This window comes from Acartia tonsa, chromosome 15 (genome assembly GCF_053477335.1).
Source record: "Acartia tonsa isolate MP-2025a chromosome 15, ASM5347733v1, whole genome shotgun sequence".
NCBI lineage: Eukaryota > Metazoa > Arthropoda > Copepoda > Calanoida > Acartiidae > Acartia > Acartia tonsa.
This window is the reverse complement of record NC_137274.1, coordinates 55,792-79,408: the sequence shown is the minus strand read 5'-3', so window position 1 is coordinate 79,408 and position 23,617 is coordinate 55,792. Positions and strand designations below refer to the sequence as shown.

The 23,617-nt window shown below is 38.7% G+C and overlaps 48 non-coding genes across 48 annotated transcripts; 22 read left to right on the top strand and 26 right to left on the bottom strand.

Annotated features, from left to right (window-relative positions):
• Positions 1-9,285: 9,285 nt before the first annotated feature.
• LOC145308060 (U5 spliceosomal RNA) lies at positions 9,286-9,403 on the bottom strand. The gene has a single exon (XR_013875893.1). It is a non-coding gene; the product is annotated as a U5 spliceosomal RNA (small nuclear RNA).
• Positions 9,404-9,733: 330 nt separating this feature from the next.
• On the bottom strand, positions 9,734-9,925 carry LOC145307967 (U2 spliceosomal RNA). The gene has a single exon (XR_013875805.1). It is a non-coding gene; the product is annotated as a U2 spliceosomal RNA (small nuclear RNA).
• Positions 9,926-10,192: 267 nt separating this feature from the next.
• Positions 10,193-10,357, bottom strand: LOC145307886 (U1 spliceosomal RNA). Its single transcript, XR_013875726.1, has one exon. It is a non-coding gene; the product is annotated as a U1 spliceosomal RNA (small nuclear RNA).
• Positions 10,358-10,876: 519 nt separating this feature from the next.
• On the top strand, positions 10,877-10,995 carry LOC145308384 (5S ribosomal RNA). The gene has a single exon (XR_013876219.1). It is a non-coding gene; the product is annotated as a 5S ribosomal RNA (ribosomal RNA).
• Positions 10,996-11,061: 66 nt separating this feature from the next.
• LOC145307839 (5S ribosomal RNA) lies at positions 11,062-11,180 on the top strand. Its single transcript, XR_013875706.1, has one exon. It is a non-coding gene; the product is annotated as a 5S ribosomal RNA (ribosomal RNA).
• A 56-nt stretch (positions 11,181-11,236) lies between these two features.
• On the bottom strand, positions 11,237-11,307 carry TRNAG-GCC (transfer RNA glycine (anticodon GCC)). Its single transcript has one exon. It is a non-coding gene; the product is annotated as a tRNA-Gly (tRNA).
• Positions 11,308-11,399: 92 nt separating this feature from the next.
• Positions 11,400-11,472, top strand: TRNAK-CUU (transfer RNA lysine (anticodon CUU)). The gene has a single exon. It is a non-coding gene; the product is annotated as a tRNA-Lys (tRNA).
• A 77-nt stretch (positions 11,473-11,549) lies between these two features.
• Positions 11,550-11,623, top strand: TRNAT-CGU (transfer RNA threonine (anticodon CGU)). Its single transcript has one exon. It is a non-coding gene; the product is annotated as a tRNA-Thr (tRNA).
• Positions 11,624-11,682: 59 nt separating this feature from the next.
• TRNAF-GAA (transfer RNA phenylalanine (anticodon GAA)) lies at positions 11,683-11,755 on the bottom strand. Its single transcript has one exon. It is a non-coding gene; the product is annotated as a tRNA-Phe (tRNA).
• Positions 11,756-11,826: 71 nt separating this feature from the next.
• Positions 11,827-11,898, bottom strand: TRNAQ-CUG (transfer RNA glutamine (anticodon CUG)). The gene has a single exon. It is a non-coding gene; the product is annotated as a tRNA-Gln (tRNA).
• Positions 11,899-11,971: 73 nt separating this feature from the next.
• On the bottom strand, positions 11,972-12,044 carry TRNAV-CAC (transfer RNA valine (anticodon CAC)). The gene has a single exon. It is a non-coding gene; the product is annotated as a tRNA-Val (tRNA).
• An 85-nt stretch (positions 12,045-12,129) lies between these two features.
• TRNAR-ACG (transfer RNA arginine (anticodon ACG)) lies at positions 12,130-12,202 on the top strand. Its single transcript has one exon. It is a non-coding gene; the product is annotated as a tRNA-Arg (tRNA).
• Positions 12,203-12,253: 51 nt separating this feature from the next.
• TRNAN-GUU (transfer RNA asparagine (anticodon GUU)) lies at positions 12,254-12,327 on the bottom strand. The gene has a single exon. It is a non-coding gene; the product is annotated as a tRNA-Asn (tRNA).
• A 449-nt stretch (positions 12,328-12,776) lies between these two features.
• On the top strand, positions 12,777-12,848 carry TRNAE-CUC (transfer RNA glutamic acid (anticodon CUC)). Its single transcript has one exon. It is a non-coding gene; the product is annotated as a tRNA-Glu (tRNA).
• Positions 12,849-12,972: 124 nt separating this feature from the next.
• TRNAR-CCU (transfer RNA arginine (anticodon CCU)) lies at positions 12,973-13,045 on the top strand. Its single transcript has one exon. It is a non-coding gene; the product is annotated as a tRNA-Arg (tRNA).
• A 94-nt stretch (positions 13,046-13,139) lies between these two features.
• Positions 13,140-13,229, top strand: TRNAI-UAU (transfer RNA isoleucine (anticodon UAU)). Its single transcript is given in 2 exon segments — positions 13,140-13,177; positions 13,194-13,229. It is a non-coding gene; the product is annotated as a tRNA-Ile (tRNA).
• A 509-nt stretch (positions 13,230-13,738) lies between these two features.
• On the bottom strand, positions 13,739-13,818 carry TRNAL-UAG (transfer RNA leucine (anticodon UAG)). The gene has a single exon. It is a non-coding gene; the product is annotated as a tRNA-Leu (tRNA).
• Positions 13,819-13,946: 128 nt separating this feature from the next.
• TRNAT-UGU (transfer RNA threonine (anticodon UGU)) lies at positions 13,947-14,018 on the bottom strand. Its single transcript has one exon. It is a non-coding gene; the product is annotated as a tRNA-Thr (tRNA).
• A 147-nt stretch (positions 14,019-14,165) lies between these two features.
• Positions 14,166-14,237, top strand: TRNAA-UGC (transfer RNA alanine (anticodon UGC)). The gene has a single exon. It is a non-coding gene; the product is annotated as a tRNA-Ala (tRNA).
• A 93-nt stretch (positions 14,238-14,330) lies between these two features.
• On the bottom strand, positions 14,331-14,437 carry LOC145308151 (U6 spliceosomal RNA). The gene has a single exon (XR_013875988.1). It is a non-coding gene; the product is annotated as a U6 spliceosomal RNA (small nuclear RNA).
• Positions 14,438-14,508: 71 nt separating this feature from the next.
• Positions 14,509-14,580, bottom strand: TRNAW-CCA (transfer RNA tryptophan (anticodon CCA)). Its single transcript has one exon. It is a non-coding gene; the product is annotated as a tRNA-Trp (tRNA).
• Positions 14,581-14,720: 140 nt separating this feature from the next.
• TRNAA-CGC (transfer RNA alanine (anticodon CGC)) lies at positions 14,721-14,793 on the top strand. The gene has a single exon. It is a non-coding gene; the product is annotated as a tRNA-Ala (tRNA).
• Positions 14,794-14,837: 44 nt separating this feature from the next.
• On the bottom strand, positions 14,838-14,910 carry TRNAP-CGG (transfer RNA proline (anticodon CGG)). The gene has a single exon. It is a non-coding gene; the product is annotated as a tRNA-Pro (tRNA).
• A 108-nt stretch (positions 14,911-15,018) lies between these two features.
• Positions 15,019-15,100, top strand: TRNAS-UGA (transfer RNA serine (anticodon UGA)). The gene has a single exon. It is a non-coding gene; the product is annotated as a tRNA-Ser (tRNA).
• A 111-nt stretch (positions 15,101-15,211) lies between these two features.
• TRNAL-UAA (transfer RNA leucine (anticodon UAA)) lies at positions 15,212-15,295 on the bottom strand. Its single transcript has one exon. It is a non-coding gene; the product is annotated as a tRNA-Leu (tRNA).
• An 89-nt stretch (positions 15,296-15,384) lies between these two features.
• Positions 15,385-15,466, bottom strand: TRNAS-GCU (transfer RNA serine (anticodon GCU)). Its single transcript has one exon. It is a non-coding gene; the product is annotated as a tRNA-Ser (tRNA).
• A 103-nt stretch (positions 15,467-15,569) lies between these two features.
• Positions 15,570-15,641, bottom strand: TRNAE-UUC (transfer RNA glutamic acid (anticodon UUC)). The gene has a single exon. It is a non-coding gene; the product is annotated as a tRNA-Glu (tRNA).
• Positions 15,642-15,644: 3 nt separating this feature from the next.
• On the bottom strand, positions 15,645-15,717 carry TRNAV-AAC (transfer RNA valine (anticodon AAC)). The gene has a single exon. It is a non-coding gene; the product is annotated as a tRNA-Val (tRNA).
• Positions 15,718-15,848: 131 nt separating this feature from the next.
• On the top strand, positions 15,849-15,920 carry TRNAG-UCC (transfer RNA glycine (anticodon UCC)). Its single transcript has one exon. It is a non-coding gene; the product is annotated as a tRNA-Gly (tRNA).
• A 71-nt stretch (positions 15,921-15,991) lies between these two features.
• On the top strand, positions 15,992-16,064 carry TRNAM-CAU (transfer RNA methionine (anticodon CAU)). The gene has a single exon. It is a non-coding gene; the product is annotated as a tRNA-Met (tRNA).
• A 46-nt stretch (positions 16,065-16,110) lies between these two features.
• On the bottom strand, positions 16,111-16,233 carry TRNAL-CAA (transfer RNA leucine (anticodon CAA)). Its single transcript has 2 exons — positions 16,196-16,233; positions 16,111-16,155 (listed from the first exon to the last, which is right to left on the bottom strand). It is a non-coding gene; the product is annotated as a tRNA-Leu (tRNA).
• Positions 16,234-16,309: 76 nt separating this feature from the next.
• On the bottom strand, positions 16,310-16,382 carry TRNAR-UCU (transfer RNA arginine (anticodon UCU)). The gene has a single exon. It is a non-coding gene; the product is annotated as a tRNA-Arg (tRNA).
• A 126-nt stretch (positions 16,383-16,508) lies between these two features.
• TRNAI-AAU (transfer RNA isoleucine (anticodon AAU)) lies at positions 16,509-16,582 on the top strand. Its single transcript has one exon. It is a non-coding gene; the product is annotated as a tRNA-Ile (tRNA).
• Positions 16,583-16,672: 90 nt separating this feature from the next.
• On the bottom strand, positions 16,673-16,744 carry TRNAD-GUC (transfer RNA aspartic acid (anticodon GUC)). Its single transcript has one exon. It is a non-coding gene; the product is annotated as a tRNA-Asp (tRNA).
• Positions 16,745-16,819: 75 nt separating this feature from the next.
• TRNAK-UUU (transfer RNA lysine (anticodon UUU)) lies at positions 16,820-16,892 on the bottom strand. Its single transcript has one exon. It is a non-coding gene; the product is annotated as a tRNA-Lys (tRNA).
• Positions 16,893-20,223: 3,331 nt separating this feature from the next.
• Positions 20,224-20,342, top strand: LOC145308378 (5S ribosomal RNA). The gene has a single exon (XR_013876213.1). It is a non-coding gene; the product is annotated as a 5S ribosomal RNA (ribosomal RNA).
• A 66-nt stretch (positions 20,343-20,408) lies between these two features.
• On the top strand, positions 20,409-20,527 carry LOC145307826 (5S ribosomal RNA). The gene has a single exon (XR_013875695.1). It is a non-coding gene; the product is annotated as a 5S ribosomal RNA (ribosomal RNA).
• Positions 20,528-20,583: 56 nt separating this feature from the next.
• On the bottom strand, positions 20,584-20,654 carry TRNAG-GCC (transfer RNA glycine (anticodon GCC)). The gene has a single exon. It is a non-coding gene; the product is annotated as a tRNA-Gly (tRNA).
• A 92-nt stretch (positions 20,655-20,746) lies between these two features.
• On the top strand, positions 20,747-20,819 carry TRNAK-CUU (transfer RNA lysine (anticodon CUU)). The gene has a single exon. It is a non-coding gene; the product is annotated as a tRNA-Lys (tRNA).
• A 78-nt stretch (positions 20,820-20,897) lies between these two features.
• Positions 20,898-20,971, top strand: TRNAT-CGU (transfer RNA threonine (anticodon CGU)). Its single transcript has one exon. It is a non-coding gene; the product is annotated as a tRNA-Thr (tRNA).
• Positions 20,972-21,030: 59 nt separating this feature from the next.
• TRNAF-GAA (transfer RNA phenylalanine (anticodon GAA)) lies at positions 21,031-21,103 on the bottom strand. Its single transcript has one exon. It is a non-coding gene; the product is annotated as a tRNA-Phe (tRNA).
• Positions 21,104-21,174: 71 nt separating this feature from the next.
• TRNAQ-CUG (transfer RNA glutamine (anticodon CUG)) lies at positions 21,175-21,246 on the bottom strand. The gene has a single exon. It is a non-coding gene; the product is annotated as a tRNA-Gln (tRNA).
• Positions 21,247-21,322: 76 nt separating this feature from the next.
• On the bottom strand, positions 21,323-21,395 carry TRNAV-CAC (transfer RNA valine (anticodon CAC)). The gene has a single exon. It is a non-coding gene; the product is annotated as a tRNA-Val (tRNA).
• An 80-nt stretch (positions 21,396-21,475) lies between these two features.
• Positions 21,476-21,548, top strand: TRNAR-ACG (transfer RNA arginine (anticodon ACG)). Its single transcript has one exon. It is a non-coding gene; the product is annotated as a tRNA-Arg (tRNA).
• Positions 21,549-21,599: 51 nt separating this feature from the next.
• TRNAN-GUU (transfer RNA asparagine (anticodon GUU)) lies at positions 21,600-21,673 on the bottom strand. The gene has a single exon. It is a non-coding gene; the product is annotated as a tRNA-Asn (tRNA).
• A 449-nt stretch (positions 21,674-22,122) lies between these two features.
• On the top strand, positions 22,123-22,194 carry TRNAE-CUC (transfer RNA glutamic acid (anticodon CUC)). Its single transcript has one exon. It is a non-coding gene; the product is annotated as a tRNA-Glu (tRNA).
• A 152-nt stretch (positions 22,195-22,346) lies between these two features.
• Positions 22,347-22,419, top strand: TRNAR-CCU (transfer RNA arginine (anticodon CCU)). Its single transcript has one exon. It is a non-coding gene; the product is annotated as a tRNA-Arg (tRNA).
• Positions 22,420-22,513: 94 nt separating this feature from the next.
• TRNAI-UAU (transfer RNA isoleucine (anticodon UAU)) lies at positions 22,514-22,603 on the top strand. Its single transcript is given in 2 exon segments — positions 22,514-22,551; positions 22,568-22,603. It is a non-coding gene; the product is annotated as a tRNA-Ile (tRNA).
• The last annotated feature ends 1,014 nt before the right edge of the window (positions 22,604-23,617 follow it).

Sequence of the window (23,617 nt, the reverse complement as noted above, 5' to 3'; positions counted from 1 at the left end):
TGAAGTGAATCAAGTTCAGAGAGTCGGGCTGAGAACACGCATTTAGCAAGCTCTCCCCCGCCCTACCCCATGTGTTAAGCTCAGTTCTACCTTCCCCCTCTCTCTCAACTAGTTCCCCTCTCCCCACTGCCCGTGGTCACTCCGCAGTTGGAGGAAAGGGAAGACACTGTAGCCAGAGGGCACCTCGTATTTAGGCCTGGCAATGTGTATGTGTTAACGTATCGGTCAATTGTTAACACAAAAAAAGTGAAAATAAAACATTAATGAATTAAAAGTTTTTTTTAACTTATGTGTAACCTAATCGCTTTAATTTAATGAACAATTTTTTGGTGAAAACACTCTCAAATTCTTTTTGATAATTTTATGATATTTATCGGTCTGGCAACATTTTACCGGCGCAAAGTACTCCCGACAAATAAGCTCTCCCATTGGCTAACATTTTTTCGCGTCCCACCATTGGTCAGCTGACCCACACTCACTCAGTACCCTCGGTTCCGCCATCTTCACTTCATCATGGCCTGTAGTACGTGTGACAACCCAGAATATTGGTCAAAGTTTAAAACAAATTTGGACGCTGCTTTGGATGTTAAGTTTAAAGAATACGATGCGAATATAGCTAAGGTAAGGGATGAGCTTATTCATAGTACTTTTGCCAGTCATAAAACCGAAATAAACGATATTAAATTGAGAGTCTCAGATTTAAATGTTAAAATTCAATCTATCGAAGGTATAGAAAATTTCGTAGATGCTAAATCTGTTGCAAGTGAACAAAAAGCGATTAGGACCACGATTACACAACAAAAAGACTATCTAAACTCTGTCGAATCGTCGAGAGAAAATTTCGTCAAATTTCAACTTCTACAAAACTCGATAAGAGAGCAAAGGTGCCGCGATTGGAGTTGTAGAATAGTGAATTTTCAGCAGCCGTGGAGCCGTGAAAATATTACAGAGTTTATCATATTTAGAAACATTATAAGGCCCACCCTTGAAGCCGCTCTTAAACGTGGGGAATTAGAATATATTCCCTCACATTTTTGTGATATCGTCGAGCGTGCCCATATGCTCCCATATACAAAGGGCCAGATCCCCGTTTTTATTTTTCGTTTTATGTCTAGATCCTACCTCGACGCGTGGATGATCAATAAGAAGGCTGTGCTTGACCGTTACAACGCCGAGATCAAGAGGTTCAATCCCAGGAACAACGCGTCACCGGTCCCGTTCTTCCCCAATAGGTTAGTCCAGGCGAAGCAAGATATGTCCGACCTCAACAGGAAGACCATGACCTTTGTATATGCCACAAACCAGATTTCGAGGGCCAAAGTCGCTGGCCAACATGTCCAATTTCAGCTCAAGAACGGCAGCCGCTGGATACGCTGCCTTAACCCGTTTGGCAAAGACCTGAAGGAAATGGCCCAACCCATACCTGGAAGTGAGGATTTTTTTCTGTCAGAGGCACCACCTATCCTTTGTTTCAACAAGCTAGCGCCTGAGGAAAGGAAAACATTCTTCTCTAATCAGGCTGACTTAACAGAGGATGACTTCCCAAGACAGTTTAGTACGATCACAGCCCACCCTTCCAGCACGATTCAACATAATTTAACGTCTGCCCCTGCCCCAGCTCTTGGGGACCTAGCTGTGTTTCCTCCCATAGACTCTGCCGCAACCGTCGCAACCGCCGCACATAAAGCCGTTGCACCAGCCGCACAGCCCACACAGTCAGTACCTGCCGCCGTCGCATCCGCAGCCGCCGCTACCGCTGATTTCACTGCCGCACCTGCCGCCGCGCTCACCGCCGCACCTGCCGCCGTGACCGCCGCCGCATCTGCCGCCACGTCCGCCGCACTTGCCGCCGTGTCTGTCGCCGTACCTGCGGCATCTATTGCCGTACCTACCGCCACACACACCGCCGCACTTGCCGCCACGTCTGCCGCATCTGCCGCATCTACACCTGTCGTTGACTCAGCACCTTCTGATCCTGTTGCCCCTGTCGTTGACTCAGCACCTTCTGATCCTGTGGCCACGAGGGCCAAAGCTAGAGACACCGCCAACAAAGCTAAGCAAAGCAAAGCTACAAAGGCGGTAATCACATCATGAGGTTAAGTATCTTATACGACGGAAAGGTACCTAACAAAAAATTATTTATCATCATTTTTAAATTCATTTCCAAAGTGATTTATTTCGAAAAACTGAATGTTTTATATCCACGTAAACTCTATATTATTATAATATTATTATTATATATTACCTAACTTGTTAGAACGCCCACATAGCATATTAATTTCAATCTATTTTTCTTATTTTTCTTTTCTGCTGATTAGCATATAAAATACTTGGAACTTGTATGAAAATGAGTAGGGGGAACTAAACTAGCTTGAAATGTGTTGCCACCCCCAACACACACATAAACTAAACGCTATCGGAATAACCATAGTAAATATGGTAATTTTTTTCGCTTTAACGATAATATATTGTATATTACCTATTTTTATTTGTCCACTAATATCTACTGTGTTTCAGATGTCCATACTTGATGTTAAGACGATTCCTCCTGCGGTGCTCCTGGACCAGCTCTGCTATGACAAACCTCCCTAATGATCAGATTAACCAGGATTACGGTAACTTAAACGATAACATTGGTCTAAATCTTATGAATCCGATTTACGGCGACTACTTTAACGATTTTGAGAATGAATTCGGAATAAACTGCGTTTTTTCAAGTGAACAAGGTATCGTACAGAAACTGAAAACATTCAATGAAAACCTTCTCAATATTTTTAGTATTAATTGTCAGTCATTACATTCTAAATACAATGATATTGTCTCCACTGTAGACTTCTTTAGACAACATGATATCCACTTAAATGTTCTGTGTTTTCAAGAATTATGGCTAAATAAGGATGTAAATATGGATTGCTATGGAATTAATAATTACGATTGGCATGTTAAACTCCGCACAAAAAATAGGGGGGGAGGGGTGGGTATTCTAGTAAGCAAATATTATAAAGTAGATAAACTATTTGATAAATTTTCATTTAAAGAAAATATTCTTGAATCTATTTGCTTAAAAATTTCCCACAATGGACTAAAGTTTTGCTTACTAAACTGTTATCGGCCACCCAATCAGAGTAGTGCTGAAATAGAAGAATTTTTTGAACTTTTTTTGGACCTGATTGATAGAATAGCAGCTTTAAGCATACCATACTTCATTGTGGGAGATTTCAATTTTGATCTTTTCAAAATAAATAATATAAATAGCAACTCCATGAGAATTATTGAGTCTTTTTCTTTTAACGGTATCATAAATACCGTTACCAGAGCTACTAGAGTAACTAGAACCACAGCAACCCTTCTTGATTTATTCGGGGTAGGTAACTTTATTCAAAACCTAATGTCTTCCTTTGTTTTAACTTCAAAAATCTCCGATCACTTGCCAATTATTAATTCATTCCGAATAGACAGAGTAAATAAACCCAAACCTCCAGATTTCTTTGAAAAAAGAGAATTGAATGATGAAAACTTTGATGCCTTAAACTATGCACTCTACCACACTAACTGGAATCACGTTTTAAGTCAAGACAACACAAACATTGCTTATGATAACTTTATTTCAACCTTTTTGAGACTTTATAATGAAAAGTGTCCAGTTAGGAAAAAACGAAAAAACAAACGTACCCAGCCTCAGCAGCCTTTCATGTCAGACTTTTTATTGCGTTGTAGATTGCATAGAGATATTTTGTACAGCAACTTTTTACAAGACAAAACAATTGAAAATGAAAGTATTTACAATGTCTATAGGAATAATTACAATAGGCAAGTGAGAAGAGCAAAGATTGAATATTACAGAAAACAAATAAGAGATGCAAACGGGGATGGGAAAAAACTCTGGAAAACCCTAAAGGAAGTCATTGGGTTTAGTAAATCTTCCCCTGAGTGCACATACCTTCAAGTAGGCCCAAACAAAATTGAAAATGACCAAGAAATAGCTAATGAATTTAATCGTTATTTTAGTCAGATTGGGTCTTCCCTAAAGCCTGAAATTCCTTCCACCCCCAAAAATTTCTTTGAATATTTACCACCCCCATGTCAAGATTCCCTCTTCTTTGAGCCATTGTACCCCTTCAAGGTTATTAATATCATTCGTAGTATTAAACCTAAGCGTTCCACAGACATAAATGATGTCTCGATGTATGTTCTGTCTCGCTGTGCTGATACCATTGCCACTCCCCTAACACATGTTTATAATTTATCACTTCAAAATGGCACTTTTCCTGAAAAAATGAAAACTTCCAAAATAGTTGTCCTTCACAAATCAGGTTCACTCAGCGAGGCAGATAATCATCGAGGAATTTCACTCATTGATAACTTTTCCAAACCCATTGAAAAATATGTCTGTGAAACGCTGGTTAAGTTCTTGGAAGATCGGTCTTTTTTTAGCAACCGCCAGTTTGGCTTCATGAAAGGGATCTCAACCTTTCACAATGTATTGAACTTAAGCACATTGATCACCCAAGCACTCAGTCGAGACACTTCCTGTATGGCCATATTTTTGGACATAAGGAAGTGTTTCGACATGATAAATAGGGGCATCCTTTTTAGCAAACTGGAGAATTCAGGGATAAGGGGGGTTGCACTTGATTGGTTCCGTAGTTATTATGCAAATAGAAAACAGCGTGTATTTTTTAAGGGCCTTTTCTCCTCCACAATTGAATTCATTATCATTGGCGTACTTCAGGGGTCAGTCCTGGGACCAATTCTTTTTTTGATTTTTATCAATGACCTTGTTTCATGCAGTGAAGAGATCCTAATCAATCTCTTTGCTGATGACGCAGTGGGCTTCATTGAAAAGCAGAATATTATACAATTAATCAACCTTGCAAAGGAGCTTGTCCCCAGACTGACCCAATGGTACAATGCCAATAAACTTCTTATTCACCCCCGCAAGACCAAATGTATGGTCTTTTCCTCCCCCCGTGAGATACTCACCCCCGCTGAGCTCGCCGCTAAGACCAACTTTGAAGTCTATGTAAACATGAATAATCATAATGAAAATGATGAGTCAAAAATCACTAAGTTGGATCTTGTGAGCGGTACCAATGAGGGTAGTATCAAACACTTGGGAATTCAATTGGACGAGAAAATGAAGTTTTCTTATCATCTTGATAAAGTCTATAGCAAAGTCTCTAAAATAATTTATAGTATGAAAGTAATGCGTCATTTGTTGGACAAGAAACACTTAAAGCTACTCTATTCTTCTTATATTAAGTCGAATATCGAATATTGTTGTCTCCTGTTCACTGCCTGTCCTATGTATCTGTTAGCACCAATCATTAAGTTGCAGAAGCAGGCCATTAGAATAATCGAAAATTTACCTAGCAGAGCTCACACAGCTGAATTCTTTAAATCTAATGGCATACTTCCATTTAACCTGTTAATTGAATTCAATGTTTGTAAATTTATGCACGCCTATAAATTAGGCAATTTTCCCAAAATCTTTGAAAACACCTGGAATTTTGTTCAAGACAGACATACGTATGGCACTAGGAACAGGAACAACTTTGCTTACGAACCGGGCACCAATAGAAACTTTCTCCTGCACGCCCCTCTTAACTCTTTCCCAACTATATTCAACAACCTTCCACTTGAAATTAAACTAATTGATAATAAAAATACTTTTAAGAAAAAATGTTTTACTTATTACCTAAACAAGATTGAGTTTTAAAAAAAAAGCAAATATTTTATTTTTGAAATTAAACTGATTGATAATAAAAAAATATTTTCAATAAAGATATTTTACCTATTACTTACTATCTTAAAAAAAAAAAAGCAAATACTTTATTTTTTTCTCTTCCTTTATTTAACAATTTTTTTGTTCTAACTAAGTTTCTATTCGTATCTTTAGCCCTCGACTTTTTGTAAGCACTTAATTTCTATATCAAAAAAAATAATAAAACAGCATTTCTTTAACCTCAAATCTCAACGAGTAGGTTCCGTAGGAACCGACATACATACCTATGTATAGAGTAGCTTTAGCATAGTTTGTTTCTTATCCATTTTACTCATTTTACATTTTATATTTTGACTTTAACTTCTTCCATTATATTATATATTTTTTATCAAGCAGCTAACGAATCGCGCAACCTCTACCTCTATTTTATCTAATAAAAAAATAACAAAGTTTTTTCATAATTTTGACCAAAAATATATTTATTTATTCAAATTTAGATATCAAAAATTTTGTTTAATATATGACTATCGCTGACTGGACTGGTTAAGCTCATGTAGTGGGCATAGCCATCTACTCGTCGTAGTCGCTGGAGTCGCCGATGTCGTCGGGTTCCTGTTGGAGGAGCTCCTCCACAAGGTCCTGCTGGACGGTGACCAGGCGGTCCATGGCGGCGATGGAATCCATGTTGGCCTGGAAGGAGCGGGCGTACGTGGGCATTACTGATATTAACCTCACGACTAACCCATAGTTGGAATACATCATGCGGAGGATCTCCTCATCGATGGCGTCGTTGCGGAATCTCCTCCACATCAACATGTCGCCCTCGTGCACAACGCCCAACAACCTCCTCTTGACCATAAACCAGAGGTCCAGACAGCGCCTGTCTACCCCCGGAAATGGGAGTAGATCAGGCACTGCCGCGAGGTTCAGCAGCTGCTGGACGCCGTGCACGGGTACAGGATCATCGACTTCATCGCTAGAATTTAACATAGCGATGAGCTCCTGCACCTGGTCATGGAGGGGAACATTTTCCTCACCTCCAGCCTCCTCCGGAACTTCCGGCGCCCCGTCTGGTAGAGCACCTTGGCCTTGTCCTACTTCCTCTTCTTGATCTGACATCTTGGAGACAATTGAAATTTGACCTTACCTACCCCATATTTATACCCCCCTTGTGTTTTAATACCATGCATTATGCAATCTTAATTTAACTTATTAATTAGTAAATAACTTTCCCCACTTCCGATTTCCCGCATATTTCCCCTATGCTTTACAACCAATTGTCTCCCTCCCGCCCCTTTTTTTTCCTTTATTCTACTGTGCTTTACCGGAAAACCACTCATCCCCCCACCCCCTACTTTTTCTCCCCCCTAGCATATACCAAACAATAAGCGCCGCTCTGTCTGTCTGGCTGGTAGCCACGACCGCGCACAAACCATTCACCACGCCCCATTTTATCCCCCCCGTTTTCCTCCCCTCCTCCCCCATACCTGTTCAATTCCTCGACCCATCTCCCTTATTCTATCTAGCCTCTCACTTCATCAACTTACATTTCTTATCCTTACTTTTTTATGCTAATACTTTTTTTATGCTAATACTAAATTAATCCATAGCAAAATATTAATTAACAGACATCCTATTACTTTGTACATCTTTCAAATAAAAAAACAAAAGTTCATAGCAAGATATCTAGGATTTATTAAAAAACAAATCAATGAATTTATGGTAAATTATTTTTAAAAAAAATTATATTTAGCTACTTTTTCCAAAAAAACTAAACTGTATTATTTATTTCTCACTTTGCAGATTTTTTTTCTGTTGCCTCTCTGTTGTTTTTTGTGAACGTCTTGCGGATAATTCCGCGGTTGTTTTTGCGGATATTTTTGCGGATATCTTGTATATAAAGTCGTAGAGAACTTGACCATAACTGGTCCTGACCAGAAATGGCCAACTTCTGGAGCTATAGTTGGAGACAAGCCCCCTCTTGTGCAGTTATCCGCTCAGCAATTTCACCTAATTTAGTTTCATGATACTCCATATCCTTGTTTGGGTTGTATAGTGTGAGTGCCAACTCGGTTTCTAAATAACCCTGATGGTATAGTAGACGGGCTACCTCACGACGTACTTCCTCACTGACATTGTCACCATTAACTATATTGAGAAGTCGTTGATATGTTATTGTCAGTCTATTGCGTAGCGGCTGCCACATTTGTTGGTACTCTTCCTCTCCGAACATTTTCGTGCCTAAACAACAGAAAGATTTAAACTCCACTAAAGCAAAGCTATAACAAATTGTGCGCGCAATAGCACGCCACAGCCTTTTTTTTAACATGACCCACTTTCACCCTTTACTTTCAAAAAGAGTGAGATCAATGGATTAATGTAAACGTTTTCTAGCACAAACCACTCTCCTCTCACCTTCCCTCACCTCACCCTCCCCCATATTGTTGCCCCATTCACAGCCATGCTGTGACCAGTTCTCAAAACACAAAAATCAGATTCCGGAGGAATCGAACCTTACATATTTAGGGACACACTCCCATTATCAAAAAACCAAAATCAGATTCCGTAGGAATCGCACATGACCTATTCTTTATTCTGTACAATTATACAATTGTACATCATAGGATTATTATATCCATTCTCAAGAAATAAAAATCAGATTCCGTAGGAATCGAAACCAACCATTACACCTTGTTCACTTAGTACATGATACGATTATATATTAGGATATCTTATTCATTTTTTGGATTTTGGATTTTTGGATTGGACCAAGTGTTATCGCGAGATTTGCCGTCATCCTGTAATTATTGGTGTGGAGATGTCCTTAGACCCGGACAAAACTCCACTCTATAATGAAAATAATTTGTTATAAAGGAAACTGTCTATGTATAGCTGAAAAGGGATCACAACGGGAATAGCGACTCCTGGTGGAGGTTTTGGTTCCTTAATTGTTCCGAATTTACGCTTGGAGAAGTTGCAACTGATAGTAGGAGGATGTCTGAAATACACAGCAAGATATTTTTGTTCTTTCATTGTTAAGATTATTATTTATTTGCACATATAACATTGTACCGGCTTAGCAAGCGTCAAAGTACACCAGTGGCTCCACAACCCTTAAAGGGTTATGCTAACTATCTGGTACAATGTTGCATGGAATTTTTTTTTCTGTAAAATATTATCTTCATCTTATTCGAACTGGCCTGGTAACTAGGTGGAGACGAAGTTCGGCCAATTCCATGCTAGGTACTTAATAATAGTTATTATGTATATTATTATATTACCAAACCTGCATCAAACAAACCAGAAGAATCAAACAGATCAAAGCATAGTAACATAATGTATGATATATATCTAATAAAATATGTTGTACCTTTGAGGAAAATAAATCTTATCTTATCTTATCTTATCTTAAGCAAGTATAGCTTGGTCAGTTTAGACAAATGGTAACTGCAATTTTAGTTATTCCTACCGTAGGCTATTTGTCATTTGTCATATATTTTGTGGTAAACACATCCTGACATCCTGTCCCTACATGCCTGTTGTAATATGTTTCTTTAAGTGGGCTCTCTCATGGAAAGCCTTCAGATAAATTGGATGTAATTCCAATATGATCCACTTACACGGAAATCTTTAGTAAAAGGCGAAAGATTTATTCGTGCTGTAGGTAGATCCTGGACATGCTCAAACAACACAAATAGCTCCATATCCTTGGCAGCTGTTAGGCTTGTTCCATTGACCAATCTAATGTAGTTGTCAGCAAAGACATGTAGAGATTGTGTCAAAGTTCAGCTTATTCACCAAAAAAAACACAAGCCCCTAGAATAACTTGAGGCAGAAAATTATCCATTAAATGACATTCAACTTTAGGGGTTTGCACCACCTAGCATTAAAACATTGAACTACATAAAGGAAGTGGAGCCATTGTGCTTTTGGCAGCATGCTTGTTGACTTGTGCAAACTTGATACAGGTTGTACACAATGTATTGAGTGGTCCAGTTTAGAAGTGGGGACAAGTGGGCCGATCCTGGTGGTACTGCAATACCAGGCCAACCCGTGATAAGGCTGGAGCAAGCTCCAAGTCCTCATCCCCTAACAAAAATGAGTTTAATATCAAAGGGGACACATGGTCCCCGTATCAGATATTAAGCTGATAAGAACAGATACTACACTTTGATCTTAGCCAAAAGGCCGAGAAGCGATGCCAAAGAATAGTTCCAGTATACTACCTTAGAGTCATAACCTGACTATGGTACTGTCTGGCAAAAGATTGGCATGCAGGCTGCCTAATCATTGTTAGAGAGAGTATAGTCAATCTGCCTAGTTCAAAGCAAAGACTTTACTTTAAATTGGGCTTCGATAGAAGCCTTTTTCTGGCCAACTACACAAAGTTTAGCAATTCCTGGTGTGTAAAATTTGAACTAGATGGTTAAGTTAAACATTCTAATTCTGTTGTCTGTTCTGCATTTATTAGGGGATGCGCGAACGCAGTCCCCAACTACCAAAAATTGTGCGTTCGAGTTACCCACATTTGGGGTAATCGTAGGGGTCAGCCATGCCTGAGTGCAATGGCACAGCCTCACCCTAGAGGAACCACCTTAGTGATCATGGTTAACCTCCACGCCAGGTAAGTATGAGGGAAAGAGTCGATTTCAGTGTATGGGTGACAAAGACTATAGATATTTTGCTGACCAGCTCCACGACTTTACACAAAACATGATTCAGTTGAAGTGTCCCCTCAGAAATGCTATATTTATACTTTTTCAAATAGTTGGTGACATACTTTGTTGATGAAACCTTCGGTAGGAGGTCTTCCATTGAAACAAATGCGACACCTAGAGGCCAAATTATTGACTACATAATATACATGTTTGCTACTTCACAGGTTATGCATTCCTATTGTAGATAGTGAGCTATCATCAGCTCTGACAGAAATAGCATTACAGTTCACACTGCAACCACTGGATCTATACACACCTCTTAGTGAAGTGAATCAAGCAAATTTAGCTTGGTCAGTTTAGACAATTACAAGATGCAAACTGTCACTTGTTATAACAAGATTACCAAGAGTTAGCACTGGTCGCAACGCAACAAACCATACAGAAGGATGGTATGGTAATATCCACATTATAATGTGAAAATGCCTTGCCAAATGTCTACGGCCATACCATGTTGAAAGCACCAGTTCTCGTCCGATCACTGAAGTTAAGCAACATTGGGCCAAGTTAGTACTTGGATGGGTGACCGCCTGGGAATACTTGGTGTCGTAGACCTAACATTTTTGGAATTTTGACCCAAACAATCCTAGCGCAAACCTAACTAAACCCCACACAATTAATGTCTACGGCCATACCATGTTGAAAGCACCAGTTCTCGTCCGATCACTGAAGTTAAGCAACATTGGGCCAAGTTAGTACTTGGATGGGTGACCGCCTGGGAATACTTGGTGTCGTAGGCTTATCCTTTTTTCAAAAATTGCCTCAAAAAAGTTGTGATACTGTAGAAAATGATTGCTGCAACGTCCGGGAATCGAACCCGGGCCGCCCGCGTGGCAGGCGAGCATTCTACCACTGAACCAACGTTGCTGGCTTGCTCTCATGATATTCGTGTAGTTAGTTTTTGTGTACCTATTGCAAAGACCAACCATACAAAGTGCAGAGCCCTGGCAGCCAACATAGCCCGGCTAGCTCAGTCGGTAGAGCATGAGACTCTTAATCTCAGGGTCGTGGGTTCGAGCCCCACGTTGGGCGAATTTTTTTTTAAATGGAACAGTTTTTAAAAATATATTTGAATTTGTTTCGTGATATACTGACAATAGGGTAATTCAGGCGCCATGGCTTAGTTGGTTAAAGCGCCTGTCTCGTAAACAGGAGATCCCGAGTTCGACTCTCGGTGGTGCCTTGATCCTTTTATTACTACTATCCATGGCTACACATACATAGGGTAAAGATTTGCAAAAATGCCGCGACCCGGGATCGAACCGGGGACCTTTAGATCTTCAGTCTAACGCTCTCCCAACTGAGCTATCACGGCTAGTTAAAATGATGTTGCTTATCTTGGTCAAGATGGAAAAAAGATCACTTTTACATGACTCTAAAAAGTTTAGGTCCTACCGAGATTTGAACTCGGATCGCTGGATTCAGAGTCCAGAGTGCTAACCATTACACCATAGGACCTTGATGCAGATCCAAACTCCAAAGGGTAAAAAAAAATTTTGTATAAAAAGAAAAGAAAAAAAACCTTATGTAATGGTTCCTGCCGGGATCGAACCGGCGACCTTGTCCGTGTGAAGGACACGTGATAACCACTACACTAAGGAACCATTGTCAACTAAGAAACCAAGCCAAGATACATAACAAACAGACATAAAATGTGCAACTACAAAGCCACGTCATTAAGTTAAGCCAGGTCTCGTGGCGCAACGGATAACGCGTCTGACTACGGATCAGAAGATTGCAGGTTCGAATCCTGCCGAGATCGAAAATTTTAAAGATTCGTTTGGCTATTAAAGAAAATTGCTATAAAATAAGTCGCCCCCGGGTGGGCTCGAACCACCAACCTTTCGGTTAACAGCCGAACGCGCTAGCCGATTGCGCCACGGAGGCTGATACAAGCTAATAACATTACATTATTTTTAATATTATTCTATGGAGCCTTAAAATATAAAAACAAAAAAAGATTGGTTTACTTATGTTGGTAGGGCTAATTACCACCGAACACTCATTAGCGCGGTCCGACTACTGACCGACACGGAAGCTCTTGGCTGCTGGGTTTCCCCTCTGGCCCAATCCGCCCCTCATTAAGCAACCTGATCACCTAGGACTCCCCCTAGGTGGCCATGTTGATGCCAGGCTTAGTGCGGACGCCAATTCAACGTGTTTCAATGGTAACCAGGCGTTCCCTGCCTCAAACCATCCCAAACTCTGACCTCCCAGTAGCAGGATTACAGAACCTCGCCACGGTTCCAGTCAACAATCATATCAATTTCTGTCACAATGTACCAGTTGAATTGCAATTTTTTTCATGTTTAATTTTGGGTATAATTACGCCAGCTTCCGTTATGGTCTAGTGGTTAGGATAGCTGGCTCTCACCCAGCAGGCCCGGGTTCGATTCCCGGTAACGGAAAAATACATTTTGTCGAACCCCCAAGTAATTATATCAACATCCCCGATCCAAAAAAAAAAGGAGATAAAAAAGATAGAGAATTGGATATTTCTAAGTTTTTACTTTTCAGCCAGGGTGACACCAAGCCTGCGTGGCCTAATGGATAAGGCGTCGGTCTCCTAAACCGAAGATTGCGAGTTCGAGTCTCGCCGTGGGTAACATTATCTTTTTAGCAAAAGTTGTTTTGGTTGCAGTGCTTCCAAGGTTTCTTGAAGGCAGTGTAGTAGCAAATATGGAAAGTGAAAGCAAGCTGCTCTAGTGGCGCAATCGGTTAGCGCACGGTACTTATAGACAGTACAACAAGTTATGCCGGGGTTGTGAGTTCGAGCCTCACCTAGAGCAAGCACTTTTTCAACCCTTAAACCTGGCAGGGTCTTCCACGAAAAGAGCAAAAATAAATTTTTTTTTACTTAATCAAAGCATTTTATCTTACCAAAATACTAAAATATTCTCTAGCAGTACCTCATAATATCAAATACAGGTACTGTGGTTCGATTTCAAAAATTTTTTGTAACTATGCTTTACTAACCAACAATCAATCAAGGAAAAAAGTTTGTTAAAGAATATAGATAGATTGGTATTTTCTTTTTACTACTGTTTTAAATCTATCAAGTTAATAACAAATTCGATAAAATTGACTGAATAACCATATAAATGTATAAAGATTTGTGATTTAAATTATGCCATGAAAAATCCTCCAATGTGTTTTGTAAAAATCTTTGAAACTTTTGATTTCATTGTTTATGTATGTACACTCAAGAATGATGAATCTTATCTGATCTAGAAAGGCAGAAGGATACTAAATTGTAATTGTAATTCATAGTAACCGAGTTATTACTAAAATAAATTTTTGACAGCTGTGGGATTCGAACCCACGCCCTTGCGGACTGGTGCCTAAAACCAGCGCCTTAGACCACTCGGCCAAACTGCCTGTTGTGCTGGCAGTTGTGCGAATAAGAAAAATTGTTTCTTAAGTTTTTTTTTCAGCCTTACTGTGTAAAAGCATCAAACACCTAAAAAAAAATTTGTTTTTCCAGTGAGTGATTTTACAAAATTAACTGCCTCCAGAGAGGATTGAACTCTCGACCCCTGGTTTACAAGACCAGTGCTCTGCCACTGAGCTATAGAGGCTTGCCTGTTCACGTGGCACAATTTAAACCTAGCCTAACCTAGCCTAACCTAACCTAACCTAAGCCATTGCGGTTGGCACCTTGTGTTAAAGACTTTGAAATTGCTAAAAGATTCATTTGAGTATTAGTCAGCTCATGCATTCAACAGGGGGATGTAGCTCAGTGGTAGAGCGCATGCTTTGCATGTATGAGGCCCCGGGTTCGATCCCCGGCATCTCCAATTATCAATGATTTTTGTTATTTCTTTGAAGTTGTCTGTTGTTCAAAATGAGTACTTTAGTGAAAAAATATTTGTATGGGGTTATGCGGACACAAAAATGTGGAACGCTTCACGATTTTGCGTGTCATCCTTGCGCAGGGGCCATGCTAATCTTCTCTGTATCGTTCCAATTTTAGTATATGTACTGCCGAAGCAAGTACATTTGAGAATAGAATTTAGTTGTCCATAAAGATCAGCATTTGTTACACAAATTGCAAAAAAACAATTCTGTTGACCCTGACGTGATTTGAACACGCAGCCTTCTGATCTGGAGTCAGACGCGCTACCGTTGCGCCACAGAGTCAGATGTTTGAATTGCTGCAACTTTGAATTCATGCAAAACTAAAGGAAAGTCTTTTTTTCCCTTTTTTCTATCCACTATACAATGCAAGCGACCAATAGAAAAAAGGCGCTGCTTTCGTCCGGCCCCTATGATGGAGACCAGGGGTCGTAGCTCAGCTGGTAGAGCGTCTGATTCGCATTTAGAAGGTCTCGGGTTCAAATCCCGACGACTCCAAATTTTTTTTCTTTTCAATTTTCAAAAGTATTAGGCAAAACCATGGGCTTGACCGGGAGTTGAACCCGGGACCTCTCGCACCCGAAGCGAGAATCATGCCGCCTAGACCATCAAGCCTGGCTTGTGCCCTGTTAACTGTCAGTAGCAACCTGTAATTCATCAATTTACCTGCCGATTGCTTCCAGCTGTGATCCTGGATTGATGGATGGCCGTCTGCCAGAGCCAGCAGTCGTGGCCGAGTGGTTAAGGCGTTGGACTTGAAATCCAATGGGGTTTCCCCGCGCAGGTTCGAATCCTGCCGGCTGCGAATTACAGATTTTGTTAGTTTCTAGTGTTTTATTCATTTTTTTTTTGCAAAACCAGAAAGTTACCTTGCAACTCACATGGCCTTCCTGGTATAGTGTTAAAATAAGTCTTTTGTCAGGTGTGGGGTTCGAACCCACGCAATCTTACGATTATGAGAGCTTAAATCTCACGCCTTAGACCACTCGGCCAACCTGACAGGTTGCCACAATGCGGCACTCATTGCAAAACGCATGAAATCACGACTGACAAGCACTGATTTAGCAAAGCTCCACAAAATAATTCTCGCGACGAAGATGGGATTCGAACCCACGCGGGCAGAGCCCATTGGATTAGCAGTCCAACGCCTTAACCACTCGGCCACCTCGTCTGTGAAAGAGATTAAGCTAGATTACTTGCAAAGCATACATAACAACAACAACAACAAACACAAAAACAACAAAGTAAATATTGCATCACTCGTGTCAAAAGACTTCCCACGCCGGGAGTTGAACCCGGGCCTCCTGGGTGAAAGCCAGATATCCTAGCCGTTAGACCACGTGGGATTCTGTTTCCGTCCGGGATCGAACCGGAGACCTTCTGCGTGTTAGGCAGATGTGATAACCGCTACACCACGGAAACTTGTTACATCAGATAGACAGCTTTATTGCCATAATTTTTTTCTTTAAACTCCTGACTAAAGTGTGCTAGTTACTAGGCAAAACTGTATTTGTGGTTTTCTCTTTTGAGTACATTATAGTTCTGTACAATAAGCGTCAGTGGTATAGTGGTGAGCATAGCTGCCTTCCAAGCAGTTGACCCGGGTTCGATTCCCGGCTGACGCATTTTCATCTGTGTTGCCTAGGAGTACATTTTTGTACATTTAAAAAGTGTAGTAATCCTATACTGCCAACAAGCCTCCGTAGCGCAGTAGGCAGCGCGTCAGTCTCATAATCTGAAGGCCGTGAGTTCGAGCCTCACCGGGGGCAGGCAAACACTTTTTCATCTCCTGGTTGTGTTTTGGAAAAATAGTTTTGTCAGAAGTGGGATTCGAACCCACGCCCTCATCGAGGACCAGAATTCTCACAACCACTCTCTATCAGAGAGCAAGGAAGTTGTCCTTGAGTCTGGCGCCTTAGACCACTCGGCCATCCTGACTGTTAATATAGTGTTCACGGATTAAGAAATCCCATGTTTTGATAAGCCAAAAAGGTTAGCCAAAATGCAATGTTAGCATCCCATCTGGGGATCGAACCCAGGACCTTTGGATTAGAAGTCCAACGCGCTATCCTCTGCGCTAATGGGACTTGGTTGGAGAAAAGAAAATAGTAGCATTTGTTGACAGAAAACATTATGGAAGAAAATCAAGTAGAGAAGAAAAAAAGTATGTAGTTTTTGTATTGTGCTTATACTTATACACATTATATCAGTCAGGCCCGTTAGCTCAGTTGGTTAGAGCGTCGTGCTAATAACGCGAAGGTCACGGGTTCGATCCCCCTACGGGCCAGATAATACTTTTACCAAATTGAACAGTTTGCAGTGGCGGAAATATTTAATGGAAAAAAAAAGAAATTTCACAAGGTTGAAAAAGTTATCTCTCCCCGACCGGGAATCGAACCCGGGCCTTCCACGTGACAGGCGGAGATCCTCACCACTAGACTATCGAGGAATTCTTATAAATCAGCCATTTTCTAGTCACTACCTACGTATCACACTGATTGGAGACTTGAACAAAAGATGGGAGCGCCCGAGCAGGGGCTCGAACCCTGGACCGTTAGGTTAAAAGCCTAACGCTCTACCGACTGAGCTACCCGGGCATCATGCTATTTTAAAATTACAGTAACAAAATTGTCTCACCAGATGGCAGCAGCATTTTAGTTCATGGTAGACTTGGTTTTCTCTCTGTTTATTTTTGGTTAAGTGCAACCTGATTTGTATAGAATAAATCATCCCTCCATAATTTTACTGTATTGTAGCATTTTGCATTTAGTATATGTCACATTTTCCATGGTTAAATGTCTACGGCCATACCATGTTGAAAGCACCAGTTCTCGTCCGATCACTGGTACTGTTTTAAATAGGTCAAACAAATGTAAAGTGATGGGACTTGGAGGATGGAAGGGTAGGTCAAATTGGCCGCTGGCCTGGCTGCAACCAGTGGACTCTGTAAAAATTTATGGAGTCCATTTCTGTCCTTCAATCTCAGAAACAATACATTTGTCGTGGAAAGTTTGTTTAGAAAAATTTAATAATTGTTTGCAGGCTTGGTCTGGGCGGGCCCTTCCTTTCTTGTCACAGAAAGCAACTGTTCTTAAGGTTTTTGCTACCTCCAAGCTCTGGTACCTAGGCCAGGTATTGCCAATACCTAAGGCCGTGGTAACAGAGATTGAGAAAAGAATGGGTACCTTTCTTTGGCAGGGAAGGTTGGAAAGGCTAGAAATCAACGAGTTGTATAATGCAACAGTTGATGGTGGCCTTGGCCTGCCTAATATTCAAGCCAAATGTGATGCATTATTTGTTAAGCATTTGACAAGGATTTTAAGCAAGGATTGCCGTTCCAGAGATCATTTGCTCTATTGGATTGGATTGAGGTTAAGAAACTTGTTTCCTACCTTTGTCCCGCCCCTTAGATCAGATGAAATTCCACCCTATTTTCTCCATTGTGTTCGCATGCTGGAGGACAAGGTGTTGGACCTTGACGTTGCAAGGCTGGAGGTGGTGAAAACCAAGGAGGTGTATGGGTTATTTAACTCCACCCCGCCCCCTCCCAAGGTCATGGACAAGAGATCTTTGAATTGGGAGAGGGTTTGGGTGAGGTTAAATGATCCAATTCTTTGTCGAGAATCTTTGGACATTTGCTTTTCAATTTTACATGACATATATCCAACTAGGGAGAGATTAAAGAGGTGCAGACAGCATTTGACGGGCTTCTGTCCTCAATGTCCTAGGACATTGGAGACAGCTGTCCATTTATTTGCTGAATGCCCCTCTATTCTCCATATTTGGATATATGTCAAGAATTTATTAATAAGAAATGACATAATTGCATCAATTTTGGTTGATGATCAATTGTGTTTGTTTTTTGATTTGGACGTGGAGAGAAATAAGATTAAACTTTATCTTTTTATTATTTCAAAATACATTTTATTTGTGCATCTTAACAAAAAGCAAATTCAAAATTCAACTGTAGGGCATTTTAAATCTTTTTTGGTGCACAAAATACCAACAAATTTAGGTCTTTTAATCTAGTTTCTCTTCATGTAAAAATCACGAAACCTTTCTTATTTTTTGCCGCTATTTTTAAACATATAATTTTCTTTGATTAAAAAACTATAATAGTTTATTTTTGAAGACATTATTTTCTTTGCTTTTTAGTTTCATTTTTTGCATTCTAATTAAAACGAAAATTTCTTTATTATTATTCAACTTAATTTTAATGAATATTGAATATTTCTTTTAGTTATATATTCTTATACATTTTACGAGTATGATTATAGTAATAAGAAATCAGATTTTATCATATTTTAGCCAAATTTAGACCTTAGTGCTTATTTTTTTAAAAAAAGTTTATTTAAAACTTTACTTTAATTAAGACTGAAATTTTACATGATTTAGTAAAATGTTTTAGTTTAATGAATTTTTATTTCATTTTCGGTTTTAAATACAAATTTTAATTTCTCTTTATCTATTTTTATGTATTTTACAGATTTAAATTTTATAAATCTACGAGAAACAGCACTAAACTAGGTTGGTTTGTATTTCTAAACAAGCTTTCCATTTTATTTATCATGATTTTCGTGATTAAAAGTCAAGAAGTTTTTGTTTAAAGATTAACAATAAGAAAGCTTTTTTCTCTATTGATATTTTGATTTTGAATGTTTTGATTTGCTTTCTTTTTAATTTTGATGGATCATTTATAATGATTACGAGAAATTGGGTAAATTTACCCCCAAAACAATTTAGTACCTAGTCAATATTTAGATTTATTCTCGAGGCAAAGAATTTAAATTTAAAATAATCACGAAACCTATCTACAGTTTATATTTTGCATGAAATTGTATTTCATGATATTGCTGAATTTATTTAACTTTTTATTTATATAAATTATTTATATTTATTCATTTATGTTTCTAAATATGGTTTAAAAGCATATTTCATTATGATTATTACCGAATTTTAATTTTATTGAGTAGTGTAATTCAAAACTTGTTTGACAGGTTTCCTAGATTTACTCAAATTTATTAATTTTAATCTAAAATTTCAAGTAAACTTAAAGTATTAATATTATACTTCGTAATTTTAACAAAAGTTTATGAATTTTAATTATTTTATTGGTTTATTTTTGTTTTCAAAGTTTTTTTTTTGTTTTATTTTTGATTACTTAATTTCATAGATTAAGACAAAAAATGCATAGTTAAATAATTATTTTATTTTATTTACAGATTTTGCAAATTACAGTATATATGTATCACTTTCTAATAATTTCATTTTAAAAGTAAATTTTCGCCTAGATATTTAAATTTTATTGATTTAAATTTAAAGTTTTATTAAGGATTTATAGTTTGAATCATCTTTACAAAGGTGATATTTAATAATTAGAAAAAGGAAGGCAATGAATTTTGCTGCATATATTTTCATTCTCTTTCGGTTTTATGCAAATAAAATGTGGCCTTTTCATTTCCTTGCTTATTTGGTTGAATTGACCAATATAAAGTAGGGTACATTGGTGTATCCATTTAATGATTACATAATTTTGGAGTAAAAACTTAATTTTCGGGTTTTTTCTCCACAGAAGAGATATCATTATGTTCTTCTGCTATATTTATTTGTTTAATGGTTCTTGCAAAAAAGATAATTTGCAGTGATTTTATCTTTTTGCAAGAATTATATATTTTTTTTTTCATCATTTGTATATATATTGTAACTTTATAAGCCCTTATTGTGGGTTCACTTTTAATAAAACTCTGTAGCGCTTTGGATGAATAAATTTTAAAAGAAAAAAAAATCACTGAAGTTAAGCAACATTGGGCCAAGTTAGTACTTGGATGGGTGACCGCCTGGGAATACTTGGTGTCGTAGACTTAACATTTTTGGAATTTTGACCCAAACAATCCTAGCCCAAACCTAACTAAACCCCACACAATTAAAGTCTACGGCCATACCATGTTGAAAGCACCAGTTCTCGTCCGATCACTGAAGTTAAGCAACATTGGGCCAAGTTAGTACTTGGATGGGTGACCGCCTGGGAATACTTGGTGTCGTAGACTTAACATTTTTGGAATTTTTACCCAACCAATCCTAGCCCAAACCTAACTAAACCCCACACAATTAATGTCTACGGCCATACCATGTTGAAAGCACCAGTTCTCGTCCGATCACTGAAGTTAAGCAACATTGGGCCAAGTTAGTACTTGGATGGGTGACCGCCTGGGAATACTTGGTGTCGTAGGCTTATCCTTTTTTCAAAAATTGCCTCAAAAAAGTTGTGATACTGTAGAAAATAATTGCTGCAACGTCCGGGAATCGAACCCGGGCCGCCCGCGTGGCAGGCGAGCATTCTACCACTGAACCAACGTTGCTGGCTTGCTCTCATAATATTCGTGTAGTTAGTTTTTGTGTACCTATTGCAAAGACCAACCATACAAAGTGCAGAGCCCAGGCAGCCAACATAGCCCGGCTAGCTCAGTCGGTAGAGCATGAGACTCTTAATCTCAGGGTCGTGGGTTCGAGCCCCACGTTGGGCGAATTTTTTTTTTACATGGAACAGTTTTTAAAAATATATTTGAATTTGTTTCGTGATATACTGACAATAGGGTAATTCAGGCGCCATGGCTTAGTTGGTTAAAGCGCCTGTCTCGTAAACAGGAGATCCCGAGTTCGACTCTCGGTGGTGCCTTGATCCTTTTATTACTACTATCCATGGCTACACATACATAGGGTAAAGATTTGCAAAAATGCCGCGACCCGGGATCGAACCGGGGACCTTTAGATCTTCAGTCTAACGCTCTCCCAACTGAGCTATCACGGCTAGTTAAAATAATGTTGCTTATCTTGGTCAAGATGGAAAAGAGATCACTTTTACATGACTCTAAAAAGTTTAGGTCCTACCGAGATTTGAACTCGGATCGCTGGATTCAGAGTCCAGAGTGCTAACCATTACACCATAGGACCTTCATGCAGATCTAAACTCCAAAGGGTGAAAAAAAAATTATTTTGTATAAAAAGAAAAGAAAAAAACCTTATGTATTGGTTCCTGCCGGGATCGAACCGGCGACCTTGTCCGTGTGAAGGACACGTGATAACCACTACACTAAGGAACCATTGTCAACTACGAAACCAAGCCAAGATACATAACAAACAGACATAAAATGTGCAACTACAAAGCCACGTCACTAAGCTAGGTCTCGTGGCGCAACGGATAACGCGTCTGACTACGGATCAGAAGATTGCAGGTTCGAATCCTGCCGAGATCGAAAATTTTAAATATTCGTTTGGCTATTAAAGAAAATTGCTATAAAATAGGTCGCCCCCGGGTGGGCTCGAACCACCAACCTTTCGGTTAACAGCCGAACGCGCTAGCCGATTGCGCCACGGAGGCTTATACAAGATAAAAATATTACATTATTTTTAATATTATTCTATGGTGCCTTCAAATATAAAAACAAAAAAAAGATTGGTTTACTTATGTTGGTAGGGCTAATTACCACCGAACACTCATTAGCGCGGTCCGACTACTGACCGACACGGAAACTCTTGGCTGCTGGGTTTCCCCTCTGGCCCAATCCGCCCCTCATTAAGCAACCTGATCACCTAGGGCTCCCCCTAAGTGGCCATGTTGATGCCAGGCTTAGTGCGGACGCCAATTCAACGTGTTTCAATGGTAACCAGGCGTTCCCTGCCTCAAACCATCCCATTCTCTGACCTCCCAGTAGCAGGATTACAGAACCTCGCCGCGGTTCCAGTCAACAATCATATCAATTTCTGTCACAATCTACCAGTTGAATTGCCATTTTTTATTGTTTAATTTTGGGTGTAATATCGCCAGCTTCCGTTATGGTCTAGTGGTTAGGATAGCTGGCTCTCACCCAGCAGGCCCGGGTTCGATTCCCGGTAACGGAAGAATACATTTTGTCGAACCCCCAAGTAATTATATCATTGTGTGTATGTATGCAGATTTTTTACAAACAACCCCGATCCAAAAAAAAAGGAGATAAAAAAGATAGAGAATTGGATATTTTCAAGCTTTTACTTTTCAGCCAGGGTGACACCAAGCCTGCGTGGCCTAATGGATAAGGCGTCGGTCTCCTAAACCGAAGATTGCGAGTTCGAGTCTCGCCGTGGGTAATATTATCTTTTTAGCAAAAGTTGTTTTGGTTGCAGTGCTTCCAAGGTTTTATGAAGGCAGTGTAGTAGCAAATATGAAAAGTTGAAGCAAGCTGCTCTAGTGGCGCAATCGGTTAGCGCACGGTACTTATAGACAGTACAACAAGTTATGCCGGGGTTGTGAGTTCGAGCCTCACCTAGAGCAAGCACTTTTTTAACCCTTAAACCTGGCAGGGTCTTCCTCGAAAAGAGCAAAAATATTTTTTTTTTACTTAAACAAAGCATTTTATCTTACCAAAATACTAAAATATTCTCTAGCAGTACCTCATAATATCAAATACAGGTACTGTGGTTCGATTTCAAATTTTTTTTGTAACTATGCCTTACTAACCAACAATCAATCAAGGAAAAAAGTTTGTTAAAGAATATAGATAGATTGATATTTTCTTTTTACTACTGTTTTAAATCTATCAAGTTAATAACAAATTCAATAAAATTTTACTGAATAACCATATAAATGTATAAAGATTTGTGATTTAAATTATGCCATGAAAAATCCTCCAATGAGTTATTTAAGCAAACAAAATTTAGCATAAATGGATATTTAAATTTTGTTTGCTTAAATAACATTCTATTGCAACAAAAAGGTGATGTTAGGAAATAATTTCTTGAATAAAATCATAAAACGTTTTTTCATTTAATTTTCATTTTTTCACTGTTGTGTTTTTATTTGACATTAAAAATAAAAATCATAAAAAATCTTCCAAATCAAAGAGAAAAAATCTTTGAATTATTGGTCAATTTAAGTTCAAAGATTTTTTTATTGTAAAAAGTTAATTTTTTAAAAATATTTGAGAAAAAAATCTTCTAACAAAAAAAAATTATCATAATCCAAGATGGCGTCAATACATGTAAAATAATTTTTAAAACAAAAAATTAAAAATTGAATATCTTTTTTCACAGATTGAATTTCAAAAATCGGTCTGACAGTTTTTCCAAAGTCAGTATGATCTATTGAATGAAAAAGGTTTGAAACTGATAGAACATTTCTTTATACTAAAATATATTTTTTCTCCTGTTTTTTCCCACACTTCCAAAAAATGAAATTCAATAAAAAATTAAATTGTTCTCACGTTAAAAAAATTTTCTCACGGGTCCAAAAAATGAATTTAAATGAAAATCATATGTACCATTTAAATCAAAATAAATGGTTCCCACA